This window comes from Pyxicephalus adspersus, chromosome 5, assembly GCF_032062135.1.
Source record: "Pyxicephalus adspersus chromosome 5, UCB_Pads_2.0, whole genome shotgun sequence".
NCBI classification, from domain to species: Eukaryota; Metazoa; Chordata; class Amphibia; order Anura; family Pyxicephalidae; genus Pyxicephalus; species Pyxicephalus adspersus.
Genome location: NC_092862.1, coordinates 84,792,344 through 84,811,208, shown reverse-complemented (window position 1 = coordinate 84,811,208; position 18,865 = coordinate 84,792,344). Strand labels below are relative to the sequence as shown.

The window sequence follows — 18,865 nt, the reverse complement described above, 5'->3', positions numbered from 1 at the left end:
CCTGATTTTCCCCCCACTTTAGGAGGAAAAAAAGTGCGTCTTATGGTCCGAAAAATACGGTAGATAACATAGGGTGAATAAAACACCTAAAACATTAGGAAGAGACAACAGCAAAGGTTAAATAAAGCGCCCTAAAAACATTTATTTCCAAGAAAAAATTCTAAATCTGACCTCTGGATTTTGGGATTTGACCTTTGTTTGCTGACCTTGGATAATGACTGTATCACATCATTGATTTTATTATGTGCTTTAAGTTGATGCTTTTTAGGTTTGTGTACAGTCATACATTTTTTAACTTAGGTTTAATGTAGAAACCTACAAAAAAAGTTCTACCAACAGCCAAACAGCTCTAGATATTGACAGTTTATAGTCAGTATATTTTAGCATCCAAGCTAGGTTATCAAGCAAACCTAGACATATTAATGTCTTCTAATAGGCAAAAGGATTTATGAAATATTAGTTATTAGATTTTTCCAGCACTGTGAATTATCTCTACAACTGCCTCTAATTCCATGGTTGATCATGCAATGTGTGATATTTACAAAAAAAAAAAGGTCAAATTAGTTTATTATTATCATAGTTTTAAATGAAAATACTGAACACAGCAATGTATGTGATTAAATGTATGTATATATATCTATATATAGATATATATATATTTAAAATTTATTTAAAAACTGCAAAGATTAGAAGTAATGTCTACCACCTTTAGTACTATGTGTGCGTGGTAAAACTTCTGAGATCATTAGCAATTGATTGGCAGGTGCATTAAACCTACAGGTAACCTCCTTCTTACCTGCATTTGACCATCTTTAAGGCATTTTGCATTTCAATTGAGTTGTATGGGAATGCAAAACACATGTGAATAAAACATAAAGCCTGTTAAGCTAGGCCCTAAAGTTGTTGGTATATTTTTTTTCTTGTTAAATATAGTGTTGTACTGTGACAAAGTAATAATAACATTACTTTTGAATAAAAATTTTGTTTATTTGTCATAATATGTTGTTATTTATCTGTACTGTTTAAGAGCATTTTATCATTTAAACAGATGTACAGTGTGATACTGTGAACTTAGGAAAATATTTTAAAATGAGTGTATGGAACACAACTTTATTTCAATAACTTGTTTATGTATCAAACATACTAAAACAGTGAAGAGTTGTTAACTGACAGCCAGAATACCTGAATTTGGGAACTGACTCTGGTCGCTTGGCTCTGGGAGAGAGTATACAGAGTGTTGTCTGGCTCAGACTGGAGAGTAGGTGAATATCCGCTTTCCTCATTCACTTTCAAGCCTGGGGCATCCTGTTGCCACAAATCAATGAGTCATTGAGTCAGTCATTAAGTAAACACTACATATTTTTTGTATATGAGGGTAATTTTTCCTACTGAAGCAAGGCTTTATTACTTTGTTTATTGTAAAGTCTTATTTTAGACCTTTTACTATTCATAAATAGCACATTTTTTACTATTCATAAATAGCAACTCATAAATAGAAAAATAGGAATGTTAAAGTGACCTTTAAAATATTGAAGGGTGGAGTTTTAACCTCATTCCTACACAATATTTGACATGAAATTCTACATTGACTGTAAAGGGCAGGTATATAAACATATATAACAGAATGTGAACATTTAAAACAATTTTTGACAATAATTTTTTAGGTTTTATGCACAGGACAACATACCAAGCACTAAAACAAATTAAAAGGTTACATATTGTATTTTCTAAATTGAGTTGAGATTCAGTAAAATAGCTTTGCTAACAAGTAGCAGACAAATACATGCAATTGAAATTTCCACAAATTCCTGTTAATTAATTGGTGATACTTGTTTCTTCCTTTTCTGCCTTTTGTTCACCAATATTTGTTTGCTCCATTCATAAACTGTTCAGTAGCTCACATTCAATAGGGTTTGTTAATTTGCAAAAAGTAAAACACTTAAGTGGTCCAGAATGAATGAGACACTTTTCCTAATGCTGCTTAGACCACTACAATAAATCCTGGATAAAATCCTAGAATGTTGTTTACATTTCCTATGATTGTAAATTATTAGTATGGAGTATTTTTTCTGCGATGCCTGACAAAAAAGTGTTAAGATGCTGAAGAGATATGCAAACCTGTCCCACCACCTGATCTCTATTTACTGGCAGTACTGTTGCCTGTTTGCAATTGGTACACTTGGAGCTGGATGCCTGATTTCACAGTGATTTCTTTTGCAGGCATTTACATGATAAGAAGTGATGCTGTTTTGGCAGCTGGAACCACAGTATGTGATAAGGATTGCCCAAGCATGACCACTCTGGGAAGTGTTTATTTCTAGATTTAGCTTTTTTTTTCCTATCATTTACATACTGCAGTCTACTGATTGGACAGCCGACCTATATTTCCTTTAGCTTTGGTTTTTGCTATCAGCCAGGAAGGCAACCCATCATAGTAAAGGGCCAACAGAAATGTAGAAAGGTGGGTGGGAAGAGGCAAGGTCCATAACAGCCTGCAAGTGTCAGAGCTTTTCCTATTCAGAACAGCAGGCATTTAACATAAAAAAGTAAAAAAGACACACTTATGCTATAGCAGCTCCCTTTCTCTTACTTAGGTGGCTAAAGTGTATATATTTTTATCTGTTCAGTAAATGCCAAGAAAGTTTAAGATATCTAGCGATCTAATGTGCTTGTGCTTACAATTTTTACAATGTTTCTGACAGCTTTCCCGGTTACAGAACACATATGCTCTATGTTTTGAGATAAGGAGAGTGGGATATTTTCTGTATTTCTAAAGCATTTGTTTTTCTAGGACAGGGGTGGGCAAACTTTTTCAGTCAGGGGCCACAATCTGATTCAAAATTTGAGGGTCCGGGGCGATGGGAGAGTGGGCAGGGTTATACCATCATGACACCACTGAATGTGATGTCATAATAGCATAACCCGCCCACTCTCCCATCACAGATCTGAGCCTGCGATGGGAGAGTGGGCGGGTTGTGTGCAGTGACACAGCCCCTCCACTCTCCCATCACAAGCTCAGAGCCTGCAATGGGAGAGTGGGCGGGTTGTGTGCAGGGACACAGCCCGCCCACCTCCACGAGCCAGGATACAAACGGGGGACGTGTTCCGTGGTTCTGCACCCCCCAGTGGGGTCCTTCTCCTGACCCTGCTCGGGGTGGCACCGGCCAGAGCTGCCGACCACCCAAAGGGCCAGGGAAACAACCTTATTATGCCGTATACGTCCTGCGGGCCGTAGATTGTCCATGTCTGTTCAAGGATGACAACACTACTCTTCTATTGACACAGTACTGGGGGTGAGCTTTATCACCCTAGCAAAAGAAGTGCATTACTGGGGGGATCAATAGGTAAAAGCCTGAAAAAAATGACTGCGATCACTGCACCAAATCCTGCTAAATTTTTGGCAAATTGCATTAGTCAGTAGGGGACAAATCTTAAGAGTCTAATCAGCAAGGGGATTGTCCTAATTATACAGATTGATTTAAGTGTGACATGAAAATCTATATTTTCTGCTCATGAAATAGCCTTTGAGTCAATTGTCCAATTACTTTTGAGCCCCCGAAATGAAGTGATTGTGTTAAAAAAAAGGTTTTAGTTCCTCACATTTTAATCCGGAAGAAAAAAAAAATTAGAGGTTAAATCCATCCATCAAAACGTGCTGCCCTGTTACACAATGCTGTTGGCTTGTAATGCCTGGACCCCATTTTCTTTGGATTGGGGAGGGGGTTGTGCAGGTGAGAAAAAATTGGAGGTGGAAGTGAGAAAAATTGGAGGTGCAAGTGGGGGGCACCTGTAGCTAACACCCCCTAAAATAGCCCCGCTACAGCATCAATTGAGGAGAAGATGAGGTGGAAACTACTGGTCCTTAAATGTCATTTTGTGTGTAATGCCTGCCCCAAGATAAGGTAAAGAATAATAAAGACAGAGAGTGAAGCTACATAGTTACATAGTAGGTTACATAGTTACATGTTCCTTCCTGATTCCATGAGGCAATCGGATGTTCCCCGAATCAACAGTCTCTATTATTTTTACTTTAAAGTCTTATTACCCAGTTAAATTCTGTGCTTCTAGAAAAACATCCAGCTTTTTTCTTAAAGCAATCTATAGTAGTTGCTGAAACTACTTCCTGAGGGAGCCGATTCCACATTTTCACAGACCTTACAGTGAAGAATCCCTTCCTTATCCGGAGCTTAAACTTCTTTTCATCCAGACACAAAGAGTGCCCTCTTGTTTTTTGTAATAATCTCAAAGTGAATAATGGGGAAGAGAGTTCTCTATATGGACCGTTTATATATTTATACAGAGCGATCATATCCCCCACTAAACGTATCTTCTCAAGGGAGAATAGATTCAGTTCAGCTAATCTCTCCTCATAGCTGAGCTCCTGCATTCCTTTTATAAGTTTAGATGCCCTTTTAGTTTATTTACAAGTACTACAGTTATGGACTCATATCTCTTTGCAATATCCATCTCTTCCTCTAAATATGATCATAGTATATCATTTATTCCTTTTTATTACCAACAATATCTTTATTTTTAATATTATTTCTAACCTTATCTCTACCCTCATCTCTATCCTCACCAACTACCTCATACCACCGCATTTATAATACCAAATATCCCCATGATAAGCCCTATAGCAATCAAGAACGCTTGCAAGGATTAACAATAGGGATGAGTGAGCAAGTTTATTAGGTGCGATCTTGCGGCGAATCAGGCCATTCTCGCTTACCGAACATTTAAGCGAGAACGGCCAAACAAACAAAGGGGAAATGAACAGGGGCAGGAACGCCCACTATTTCTGGCAGGAATGGTGCGGCTGGGAGCAAATTATTTGCTCCCAGGATGCACAGCAAGGCCCAGCAGCACCAATTAGCAGAGATCTCAGAATAGGTATATATACAGGGAAGGAGGGAGGGGTTAGTCACTCCATCTTGTGTTCTGTGTGAGGGAGAGAAGTGCACTGTAATGTGGACAGGTTAGGAGCCTTCTGTATATCTAGAAATATACAGATTGTGCAGTTTTTCTTGCTGCTTATCCAAAAAGGCAAAAACATTTCTGTGCTACTCTACAAAAAGAGATATTTCAGTCTGAAACCTCTTGCAATTTATCATATATCTATCACAAAAGCCACTATGCATTGTGACAGGGCAGGTTTGGAGCCTTCTGTATATCTTGAAAAATACAGATTGTGCAGTTAAAGTTGCTACTCCTTGCTATTTTTCAAAAAAGGCAGAAACATTTCTGTCCTACTGTACAAAAAACACACATATACTTCTTGCAAGCTATCCAAAAAGCCATAAAAATTTATAAAGGTACAAATTTCCACTTCGTGAAGCATATTAGCTACAAAGTATTTTGCACGGTGTCAAGCCACACAAAAAATTTGTACAATGTCTGGCTAAAGGGGAAGGGGCAGCTTTGGCAGGGGTGGCAAGCAAAGCAGTATGAGTTTGTTTTTAGCTGCAGACCCGAGAACAAGAAGCGCTGCTGTTGGTGGTCAGCGTCCATTATTACCACACCATGAACAAGAGGTAGTAGAGTACGTGACCCAGCCTGGGTCAAGTGATTGTACCCCCTCTTCATTCCAGTCCCAGACACAGGCTCAAACTGCTAGATCTTCCTTCGCTGCCTTTCCTCCTTCTGCCACCAAAGTTACCTGTGCTGCTGCTAGCAATTTGAGTGGGGCATGTAGGTGAGCATTACCTTTTTCAGGCTCCAGTAGCGGTGAGCAGGAGCTCCAATGCAGAACGGCAGCTGTTTGTCACATTGCTAGCAGTCAAGACCAGGCATCATTGCCATGCCCCACACCTTCTACCCCATCGTTTAATCATTCTGTGATTAGCATTAGCAGCATCCAACCTTCCATCCCCCAGATGCTAGAGCGCAAGAGGAAATATGGCCCAAATGACCCCAAAACAAAGCTAATCAATGTGGCAATTGCACAGCTGATTGCGTTAGAGCTCCTCCCTTACCGGCTGGTGGACTCCAATGCGTTCCATTACGCATTCCTCTGCGTGAACCCATAGTACGTTATGCCCAAGCGACAGTATTTTGTGGAAAAATGTGTTCCTGCTTTGCATGAACATGTGCACAGCAATGTGTCCATGGCCCTGCAGCACTCTGGCAAGGTGCACCTAACAACCGACAGTTGGTCAAGCAAGCATGCAGTGGGAAGATATATTTCCTATACAGCTCACTGGGTAACTTTGGTGGCAGCAGGGTAAGATGCAGCTGCAGCAAGGCCTACATACCAACCTCTGCCCAGAGCACATCGCCATGCAATCTCCTCCTTAACCTCCACTTCTACCTCCTTTTTTGACTCTTGTGCCTCAACCTCTTCTTCCAGGGACACTTTGCCGTGGAGACCCAGCATCTCCTATTTGGCAGCATCTGTTCACCACCAGCAACAACCTGCAGTTTGCTATTTTGGTGCACAATTCAGACGTTGCCACGCAGTCCTGAGGTTGCGAAGCCTGGGTTTCCTCAGCCACACGGGCGCAGCCATTCTAAGTGCATTGCAGGAGAATGAGGACATATGGCTAACCCCCAACAGACTCCAGTCAGGCAAGGTTGTGTGTGACAACAGGGCCAATCTGCTGGCAGCCCTGCGTTGTGGGAAACTCACACACGTACCTTGCCTGGCTCACGTCATGAACCTGATAGTACAGCGCTTCCTTTAGGAATTACCAAGGCCTCCAGCCTCTGTTGCTGAAGGCTAGAAAATTGTCAGCGCATTTCTGCTGGTCGTACACAGCCAGTGCCAGATTGGTGGATTTAAAGCGCAATCTCAACCTGCCAGTGCACCGGTTAATTTGTGATGTGGCCACACGTTGGAATGCCACCTTTTACATGCTGCAGCGACTGGCTGAACAACAGAAAGCAGTGGTGGATTATGTGGCAGAGTCAGTTTGTTTCAGACGTATACCTACACTACCTTTCTTCAGCCCTGCGGAGTGGCTGCAAATTGAGGACTTGTGCACTGTATTGTCACCTTTTGAACAGGCGACCAGGATGATCAGCAGGGATCAGGCCTGTGTCAGTGACACCATCCTCATTAGTGTTGGTCGAATAGCTCACTATTCAATTCGGCAGCTATTCGCTCGAATATAGCAAAAAAATTCAGGTGGTCGAATGTCAAAGTCGAACACCATTAAAGTCAATGGGAGGAAAAATTTGGGTTTTTTTCAGCACTGTGCAGAGCTTCTACAGCCTCCAAACAGATGTAAAAAGATACATTGTAAAAGGATCCATAAAACCTTTCCTCAGCCAATCAGGGAGCAGAGCAATCAGCGGAGCTTTACTATGCTGACAGCTCTGCTCCCCTGATCACTGTGACGAGTTATCAGGGTTTCCTATTTCTCAGCCAATCACAAAGCAGTAGAGGTATGAATGGAGATAGTATCTCCATTCAACCTCTATTGCCCTCGTATTGCCTGCGGTTACAGCTAATTGAAGGCACCCGCTTTCAATTAGCTGTGACCACAAAGTTCCCACGTTCCAGGAATCCCACAATGACATTATGATTCATAATGTCATTGTCATATAACCTGTAAAAAATAAAAAAAGAACAAGTTTAAAATAAAAAACACATACGAAATAAATAATTTAAGAAAATAAAAAAATTTTTTTTTCCTCACGAATTTTTGCTGTCGAATCCCGTGTTTTTCGGGTCGGGTCCACCCGAATTCGAACAGCCATATTCGGGTCGAATATAGGGACAATCCGAATTCGAACATCAACACTAATCCTCATCATATGCCTGCTGGAACAGATGATGGTAGATCTCGGGCATGACACAGAGCGGACGCTGCATCAAGAGATGACGTTTCAAACATCATCTCAGACATGCTTGCCTACTAGGCATAATGCACCACAAATCCAGGAAGAGGAGGAGGTGGAAGAGGATGAGGAGGACATTGCAGGCATGGGAGAAGGGGAGGAAGGGGCAGAGGAGGATATTGAGGGTACATGGCATCCATCCACCCAAACACAAGGCGGCATGTTCCTGTGGATGGCAAGACCAGGTGAGGAGGACGACGACCCTGTGCTGCTGTTCGACCCACAGGAGTGTGGGTCCAGAATTACCTCAGCTGTGGGAACTTTGAGCCACATGACGACCTTCATGCAGGAGTGCATAGCCAAAGATCTACGCATACAACACATAAACACATAAACACGCATACAACATATAAAAACAAAGACTGACAACTATTAGATTGCTACTTGCTACTGGATCCATGTTACAAGCCTGAAATACAACAACTCATCTTGCCCCAAAGTTCAGTACTACCAAGAAGTGCTTGTAAGGGACTTATGCTCAGCCTTTCTGGTTGCCAGCAGCAGCAAGGATCCCTATGACAGTTCCACCAGCCATGGGAGCCAAACAACTACCTTAAGCGGCATGGGTGGCAGCAGCAGTGGAGGTCGTCTAAGCCAAACTATGCAGGCTTTTTTTCAGCGGAAGCAAAACACCAGTTGTGCAGCAATTGCCAATGACACTCAGCAGCGCTACTCAGTCATGGTGCAGGAATACCTGAGCTCTACATGGGACATCTGCAACCTGCAAAGGACCCACTGGGCTACTGGGTATCCAAGCTTGAGGAGTGGCCAGAGCTGACAGAACATGCCATTCAGATCCTTGCCTGCCCAGCCGCAAGTGTGTTATCTGAAGGAGCGTTCAGTGCAGCTGGGGGCGTGGTGAGTGACGAGCACATTCAGCTTTCTGCAGAAAATGTCGAATCACTTTTATTAAAATGAATAAGGCTTGGATTGTCAATTACTTCAACACCCCCTCTGTACAGTGAACTGAGTAGTCGTCAACTGAGGTACAGCCTGCTCACACCTTGATGGGAAGAGCACTTTCACAGCCTTCTCCATCTCTTTCTACTCCTCCCCCTCGTGGCCCTCTACCTCTACTCTGTCTCTGTGGCCTATAACTTGCAATGTAGCTTTGTAACTGGCTAATTTTATTTACGGAGCACCTCCCTCACAGCCCTCTGCCCCTTTCTACTTTGAGGCCTTTATCACTTGTAACGGAGCTGTGATTCATAACTAAATATTTGTCTTTGTACAGGAATGTTTCTGTTTATTTTGATAGATAACAAGTGGTATCAGAATGAAATATCTGCATTTTTGGAGAGAAATACAGAAATGTTTATGGCTTTTGTGATAGATAGCAAGTGGTATCAGAAATAAACATCTGTATTTTTTTTTTACAGAAATACAAAAAAAATTTCTGTTTATTTTGATAGATTGCAAGAAATATCATAATTTAATACCTGTATTTTTTGGAGAGAAATACAGAAATGTTTATGGCTTTTATGATAGATTGCAAGAGGATTGCAAGAGTTATCAGAATTCAATACCTGTATTTCTTTACAGAAATACAGAATTTTTTCTGTTTATGTTGATAGATTGCAAGAGGTATCATACATAAATATCTGTATTTTTGGAGAGAAGTACAGAAATGTTTATCGCTTTTTTGATAAATAGCAAGTGGTATCAGAATTAAATATCTGTATTTTTTTACAGAAATACAGACATTTTTCTGTTTATTTTGATAGATTGCAGGAGTTATCATAATTAAATATCTGTATTTTTTGGAGAGAAATACAGAAATTTTTTGGCGTTTTTGATAGATAGCAAGTGGTCTCAGAATTAAATATCTGTATTTCTTTTACAGAAATACAGAAATTTTTCGGTTTATTTTGATAGATTGCAAGAGTTATCATGATTAAATATCTGTATTTTTTGGAGAGAAATACAGACATTTTTATGGCTTTTTTGATAGATAGCAAGTGGTATCAGAATTAAATATCTGTATTTTTTTACAGAAATACAGAAATTTTTCTTCTGTATTTTTTGGAGAGAAATACATACATTTTTCAGGCTTTTTTGATAGATAGCAAGTGATATCAGAATTAAATATCTGTATTTTTTTAAAGAAATACAGAAATTTTTCTATTTTGATAGATTGCAAAAGTTATCATAATTAAATTTCTGTATTTTTTAGAGAGAAATACAGAAATTTGTATGGCTTTTTTGATAGAAATCAAGTGATCTCAGACTTAAATATCTGTATTTCTCCTACAGAAATACAGAAATGTTTCTGTTTATTTTGATAGATTGCAAGAGTTATCATAATTAAATATCTGTATGTTCTTGTCGGGCCCATACAGGAGGAGTGAGAGGGGCATCCCCCAATGGAGGTTTGCCCCAACCCCCCTTGGCAACAGTACCTACAGTTCTTACCTACTAAAGAGGATTTCCAGAAATTAGTTGCAGAAGTACGAGCAACATGTCGTACTGAAATAGGGGCTCTGCACACTGACTTACAATCTCTGGCTGGCAGAGTAGATGACTTGGATGAAAATGTACATCAGGCCAAGGAGGACATTACAGCACTTTCACTTAAAGCTGGGCAAAGTGATCAGAAAATAAGGGAGATTCAACGTTTGATAGAGGACTTGGACAATAAATCCCGATGGAATAATATTAGAGTACGGGGTCTCCCTGAGGCAACCCGAGATTCTGACCTCAAACCAGTACTGCAAGCATTCTTTAATCGGGTACTAGGGCGCCCAACTCCCCGAGAGTTTAAAATCCACAAGGCCTTCCGAACCTCCAGGCAACCTGGTACTGCAACCAGGCCAAGGGATGTTATTTGCCAATTGGTGGATGCGGACCTGAAAGATGAAGTCATGACCACAGCCAGGACGATGTGCAAACTTGAATTCGACGGGGCTCCACTTCAGCTATATCAGGACCTGTCGTGGCATACCCTGCAACAGCGCCGCTTGCTACAGCCATTGTTGACTGTCCTTAGAGATCACCGTATCCCATATAGATGGGGATTTCCATTTAGCCTCTCAGCACGCCATAAGGGGAAAACGTCCATATTACGGTACCCGGAGGATTTGTCCTCCTTCTGCAGAGATCTGGGGATAATTTGCCCGAGACTCCCAGGATGGGAGCGAGGGGAACCTTTGCGACCCCACTCCCCCCCGTGGCAGACGGTGGTTTATAGGAAGAGATCCAGGGGCAGCCACTGGGAATCCACGCCTCCAACGCCTGAAGAAGCGGGCTGCCGATTCGAGATGTTACTGTACTAAATTATAGCCCATGACTGTCATAATGATGTTCTAACTGTTTTGCCCCACAGCCTTGCCCATATTGCTTACATGTTTTGCTGTTATACTGCCCAGGTGTTTAGCTGCCCTGGGGGAGCTTGACGCTGCTCCTAGTTATTGCTTGGGGGGTCCCAGGTTCACCCCAGTGCCATGACCCTGATTGTGGTCGGCGTTGGCCGACACTAAGATGATGTTTATGTGGTTTCTTGGTCTATACCTTCTGGCCCTCCAGGTCCACTGTCCCTCTGGGAGGAAGCCTGCCAGGCAAATTTGTTCCCTGTTCTCCTCTTGTAGGTGGCAGGGACCGGCGGGTGTTGGATCCTCCCTGACTGCCATTTGGTGAGCACTAACCTATAGGTCTATTTTTTTTTCTTTGGTTTTTTTGTTTTGCACACCTTTGTTATTGAATTCTATTTTGACCTTTTGTCCCCCCCCCCTTCTACTGAATGTGACACAATGTGGGGCTGTGACTGGCTCTGGTTGGTTTTTAGTAAGATCTCCCGAGGATACTTTATTATATTGGCGGATTTAGCTGAGGCACTTTGGTCCTTTCTTAAATTTAATGACTACTAGGATATTATCTTTTAATGTTAGGGGGTTGAATTCTAACACAAAGCGGATATTTGCTCTGAGAGAGTTCAAACGTCTGTCTCCAGACGTTGTCTTCCTGCAAGGCTCACTTTGATAACTCGGGCTCATTCAACTTTGCCTCTAAACTCTACCCTCAGTCATACCTGGCTAACTCACCTTGTAGGAAAAGAGCTGGAGTGGCTGTCCTTCTGAAAGACTCCCTCAAATTTACATTGTCCCGTTCCATTTTTGATGCAGACGGGAGATATATTGTTTTGAATGGCACTTTGGAGTGTTTCTTTTACACTTTGCAATATCTATGCCCCAAACACAGGCCAGACTCAATTTCTTAGCAAGGTATTGTCCCGCCTTAAAGACTTTGACCACACCTACTTGGTAGTGGGGGGAGAATTTAATTTGATATTCTCTCCCACTCGGGACAGACACACATTGCTTTATTCCCAGCCTCCTGCGCAGGTGTCCAAACAGTCCAGGGTATTCAGGCAATTGATCAGGAAGCACCAGCTTTACGATAATTGGCGGATTCCCCACCCCTCTGGGAGACTGTTTTCTTTCTACTCTCCCCCACATTGTACCCACACCCGTATTGATCACCTCTTTACTAACCTTCCTCTCCTGAGGAGTAGTATCTCTGCTGAGATACATCCTATCACCTGGTCTGACCATGCTCCCATCACACTGGACGTGATTTTCTCCCCCAAGACAGTGAGAGTTTGTCATTGGAGGTTGAATGATTTCCTAAATAAACATTTAGATACCAAGTCGACCCTAGCTACAAATTTAAAAATGTATTTTAGTGAAAATGAAGGCTCAGTTGCTCATGCCTCCACGCTTTGGGAAGCACATAAAACAGTGTTCAGACGACAATGTATAGCCCTGAGCTCTCGACTTAAGCGGGACTCATACATACAGCGTTCTGTTACAACGCAGGCCTTAAGGTCTGTGGAGGCGAAATACACAGCGAAACCGTCCTTGGGCCTTCTGAGGGAATTCACCACTCTCCGGTCTAAGCTAAGGGCTTTGGAATTGAGGAAGGTCAGCTGGATGATGCAGAGAACCCGCCAACTGTATTACTATAAGGGTAATGAGGCGGACATATTGCTTGATATTGCGAGATATGCAGCTACAATCCACCCCTGGGGCTATTAGGGATGAGAGCGGGATGGTGCAGTATGACCCCTCCCATATTGCCACTTGCTTCGAGGCCTATTACTCACGTCTATACCAAACTGTTCACTGCGCTCAAATTTCTCTGAGTAGGTCGCTATGGCCAAAAATAGATTCGAACCTAGATCAGGTGGTCCTTCCTAGGATCAAACTGGAATACCTGGAGCACCTTAATAGACCCATCACGGAAGAGGAACTCACAAAAACCATTACTCAATTTCCAACGTCTAAGGCTCCAGGCCCGGATGGTTTGCCCTACTTGTACTATAAAACTTTCTTGCCGGAACGCTCACCGCATCTTTTAAGCCTATTCAATTATTTTTTAAAGGGCAAACCGATCCCCCCTTCTATGCTGGTTTCTCATATTACAGTGATACCAAAACCAGGCAAGCATCCACTGGACTGCTCGAACTATAGACCAATAGCCCTCTTAAACTCTGATTTGAAAATTTTTACGAAGATTCTGGCCTCTAGGTTATCCAAATTCCTTCCATTTCTCATCCATGGGGACCAGACAGGCTTCATCCCATATAGACATGCGAGTGACAATACTAGAAGGGTAATCAATATCATTGATATTGTCAATAAATGGAAAACCCTGTCTTTAGTACTCAGCCTGGATGCCGAAAAGGCGTTTGATCGCCTTAGTTGGCCTTTCATGTTTTCCACTTTGAATAAAATGGGTTTTATTGGACCCTTCATTAAGGCAGTTGAGTCCTTGTACACAAATCCATCGGCCTCAGTCAAATTGCCCCATGCTTACTCTGCTATGTTTCCTATTAAGAATGGGACAAGACAGGGATGCCCATTGTCGCCCCTGCTCTTCGCCTTATGCATTGAGCCCTTAGCAGCCTATATCCGATCCAACCCAAATATACATGGTGTGCTTGTAAAGGGGAAATCATACAAACTCTCTCTGTATGCAGACAACATCCTCCTGACTTTGACCCAGCCAGTTGCATCTCTCCCTAATTAATGGAAAGAACTACAAGTATATGGTGAAGTCTCAGGTTTTAAAGTTAACTCCTCCAAAACGGAGGCTTTATCCCTCCATGTTCCTCCGCCGGCACTACGGACCCTACAGGACTATTTCTCGTTTATTTGGCAGGAACGCTCCCTCCGTTACTTGGGGACCCAAATTACTTCCACATACTCAATTATACTCCCATAACTTCCCACTACTGTTCCGAGAGTTGAACAATCTCTTTTGTAAGTGGAAGAATCACCCTTTGTCACTGCTGGGTAGGATAGCTTCAGTTAAGATGATGCTCCTTCCCAAGCTGTTATACCTCTTTGAGACACTGCCAGTTAGAGTGCCGCCCCAAGTTTTGAAGAGAGTCCAGACTAACTTTATGCGCTTCATTTGGGCCTACCAGAGACATAGAGTGGCTAAACAAATTGTCTGTACGCCCAGGGATGGAGGAGGATTGGGAGCTCCAGATGTCAACAAATACTACCTGGCGGCCCATCTGCGGCATCTGCTGCTCTGGACCTCCCCTCACCCCACTAGTGTTTGTAAAGAATAGGAGGAGGGCTGGATGGGCCCTATACGCCCCAATGTCATGCTTTGGAGTTCCTCTTTATTATTAGCGGAGTCTGACTTAATGGCGCCTATGAGGTTCATGAGGAATGTGTGGAGGGCATGCAAGAGTAAATATGGTCTAACATCGCAAGCCTCGAGGTTAACCTCCATAATCCTCAATCCACAAATACCAGATAGTCTCACTGGGTCAATGTCATTGTCCCCGGAAGAATGGATTGATATTTAGGAGGCGGCACATAGGAGTTCTATTTCTACACTTATAACATATACACATATAAAGAACACATATTTCTACACATATAAAGAAAATCTGTATTAAATTGTGCCATGATGGTATCATACGCCGGCTGTTCTTCACCGACTGTTTCCTAATGTTGATCCCGTGTGTTGGCGGTGTGGGAGCCACCAAGGTACAATAGAACACATATTTTGGTTCTGCCTCCTTATCCAGATATACTGGTCCAAGGTTAACGATCTACTATCTGATGTGACCCAGCAACCTACGACTTTGGACCCTCTCACCCATCTTCTAGGTCAACCCTCCCTAGCGTTACCAAATTTGTCTCGTAAGCTAGTATCTCATATTCTAGTTGCAGCTCGAACGTTGATTCCCACCAGATGGAAGGCGGCTTCACCCCCTTCCATGGAGAATCTCTATGCACGGATCCAAGAGATCCGCCTTATGGAGTACCTCACAGCACTCCTTAGGAATACAGTGGCCAAGTTTGAGATGGTTTGGGAGGCTTGGGATCATTACTATGCCAGACTACCCGGTTGACCCCTTTGTTCCCTACTCACTTGACAATGTCACACTGCCCAGACCCTGTTTTCCCCACCCCGCATCCTATGCTGTTTAAGTGATGTGTTATATTCGGGAATTGGTTAATGTTACCCTTGAAAATTGTGTATGTTTTATTACTGTTTCCTGGTTTTATTTTGTGTTCTCCCTTTTTTCTTTCTGTACCCCGTTAAAATTCTTTCAATAAAAATACAATTTCAAAAAAAAAATATCTGTATGTTTTTTTACAGAAATACAGAAATTTTTCTGGATTTTTTAAAAGAGAGCGGGTGGTATTAGAATTAAATATCTGTATTTTTTTTAACAGAAATACGGGATTTTTTTCTGTTTTTTTTTTATGGATTGCAAGAGTTATCATAATTCAATTTCTGTATTTTTTTTTACAGAAATACAGAAATTTTTTGGGGTTTTTGGATAGAAACTAAGTGCAATCAGAATGAAATATCAGTGTTTTTTATGCATAAATAAAAAAATGTTTCTGGCTTTTGTGATAGATTGCAAGAGGTATCATAATTTAAGATACCTCTTGCAATCTATCACAAAAAACATAAAAATTTCTGTATTTATCAATAAAAAATACAGATATTTTATTATGATAGCACTTGGCAACTATCCTAAAACCCAATAAAAAATTTCGGTATTTCTCTCCAAAAAAGATATTTCATTCTGATCCCACTTTGCTTTATATCTCCAAAGCCATAAAAATTTGTGTATTTCTCTCCCAAAAATCTAGATAATTAATTCTGATAGCACTTGGTATCGATCCAAAAGACCATAAAAAAATCTATATTTCTTTCCATAAAATACAGATATTTAATTCTGATCCCACTTTGCTATATATCCCCAAAGACATAAAAATGTATGTATTTCTCTCCAAACAATACAAATATTTTATTCTGATAGCACTTGGTATGTATCCTAAAACCCATGAAAATTGATGAATTTAGGTGAAAGAAATACAGATTTTTAACTGTGGTAGCACTTGCTAGATATCCCCAAATGATAAAAAAATGTATGTACTTCCCTGCTGATTCCATCAAGCCCGTTCCCATTTATGTGGTTTCACTAGCTGGTAGGTATGGAAAGTGTGAATTTCATTCATCCATTCATGTCTCAAATAGCTACAGCTTCTACACTGACTATAGAGGTGATGGCCTCAATCTCTAATGCGGTCCTTTGCTCTGTCTCAGGGCCCACCGCCTCCTCCTCCTGCTGCTGTAACTGATGCTGCTGCCTGCCCAGTACCCAACTCTAGATGCAAGATACTAATGCCGTCCACACTCCGTCTAAGAGCCCACCGCCTCCTCCTCATGCTGTAACTCATGCTGCTGCCTGCCAAGTACCCAACTCTAGATGCAAGATACTAATGCTGTCCACTTTCCGTCTCAGGGTTTACCTCCTCCTCCTCATGCTGTTACTGCTGCTGCCTGCCCAGTACCCAGCTCTAGATGCCGGTTACAAATGCTGTCCACACTCCGTCTCAATGCCACCACCTCTTCCTAACACTGTTACTGCTGCTGCCTGCCCAGTACCCAGCTGTAGATGCCAGTTAACAATGCTGTCCATGCCACATTTTACAAAGTTACAGCTAGCAAATAGGAAAAGGCAGTCCCCTACACAGCAATGTCTCCAGCAGCTACAGCTTTTACACTCTCCATGTTGGTGATAGCCTCAATTTTTAATGCCGTCCTTGATCCGTCTCAGGGTTTACCTCCTCCTCCTCATGCTGTTACTGCTGCTATCTGCCTAGTACCAAGCTCTAGATGCCGGTTACAAATGCTGTCCACACCCCGTCTCAATGCCACCACTTCTTCCTCCTGCTGTTACTGCTGCTGCCTGCCCAGTACCCAGCTGTAGATGCCAGTTAACAATGCTGTCCATGCCACATTTTACAAAGTTACAGCTAGGAGATAGGAAAAGGCAGTCCCGTACACAGCAATGTCTCCAGCAGCTACAGCTTTTACACTCTCCATGTTGGTGATAGCCTCAATCTTAAAGCCATCCTTGAACCGTCTCAGGGCTTACCTCATCCTCTTAATGCTATTACTGCTTCTGCCTGTCCAGTACCCAGCTTTGGATGCTGCCACCTACAAATGCTGTCCGCACTCTGTCTCAGGGCCCACCACCTTTTCCTCCTGCTGTTATTGCTGCTGCCTGCTCAGTACCCAGCTGTAGATGCCAGTTAACAATGCTGTCCATGCCGCATTTTACAAAGTTACAGCTAGTAGATAGGAAAAGGCAGTCCCCTACGCAACATTGTCTCCAGTAGCTACAGCTTCTACACTGTCCATATAGGTGATGGCCTCAACCACTAATGCCGTCCTTGCTCTGTCTCAGGGCCCACTGCCTCCCCCTCCCAGTACCCAGCTCTAGATGCCAGTTAACAATGCCATCCACACTTTTCAGGGCCCACCGCCTTCTGTTCCTGCTCTTTCTGCTGCCGCATGACCACTGCCCAGTACCCAGCTCTAGATGCCAGACTAGACTCAAGCTCAACAGGGGCTGAAATTTGTGATTTAAATGTAGAAGGCAATGTCTTCTGCTTCATCCATCAGTACCACGCTTTATCAGACTCAATTTCTATGTATGGTACCTTGGAACTGGAAAGTGGGACAGCAGTCCCTATGTATATGTCAGGGGGATGAGATGGGAGACACCGGTATGTGTAACGGGAATCGAGAGGCCCTGGATGACCACATTGAGCCATAAAGTTATTCAGCTCAGCAGACGTCCCGAGACTTCTCCACAACAAGTATGTGGCCGTCCTGGGAGACTCCATTCAAAGATCCGTCAACAAAGATCTTGTGAAAATACTGCAGAATGATGAGTTTGGACTGAGTAATGAGACTGAGAAGCAGCTTAAAGGGAAGAGTGAGATGTCATTTGCAAATGACACATTGGGGGATCCCTGGGTGAAATGCACAATGGCATAATTCACCGCGAAGTGCGTCATTACAGAACTGACCACAGCCTTGTACAGTTCTATTTCCTGACCCGTGTCTCTTCAGAGTACATAGAGAGAGTGCTGGCCGACTTCAAACAGGGACCTCAGCCCGACGTTGTCATCATCAACTCGTGTATATAGGATGTTATCAGGTATCATGAGCAATCACTGCAAATGTACAAAACCAACCTGGACCACCTGTTTATTCGACTCACCGAGGTGCTGAGCCCCAAATGTCTGGTGATATGCGACATGGCCATGCCTGTGGGATTTAAAGCTGCTGTAGTGCTAGAGTACCCAATTCCTAATGTGCGCTGGGACATCATAGAAGGGAATTTCTACAGTGCCACTCTGGCAGATTTGCACCAATTTGATTTGATTGACATGCACTTCCACTTCTGCTTCGAGCTGCGCTCCACGGTTAAAGATGCCACCCACTCGAATCAGCTGGCTCATCAGAACTATACCTGCATCCTGATGGCTCATATTGATCAAGCCTGGGGCGTGCAGCAGGAACAGCAGAAAGAGGAGGCGGTGGGCTCTGAGACAGAGCGTGGACAGCATTGGTAACTGGCATCTAGAGCTGGGTACTGGGCAGTGGGCAGGCGGCAGCAGTAATAGCAGGAGGAGAAACACAGCCATCCACACTCCGTCTCAAGGACCACCGCCACTGTAGGGACAGTAGGAATCTC

At 42.7% G+C, this 18,865-nt stretch overlaps 1 protein-coding gene across 1 annotated transcript in view; it reads right to left on the bottom strand.

The window, feature by feature from the left end:
* The window catches only part of CTNND2 (catenin delta 2), a 538,472-nt gene that overhangs the window by 48,809 nt on the left and 470,798 nt on the right, over positions 1 to 18,865 (bottom strand). The window lies entirely within an intron of this gene.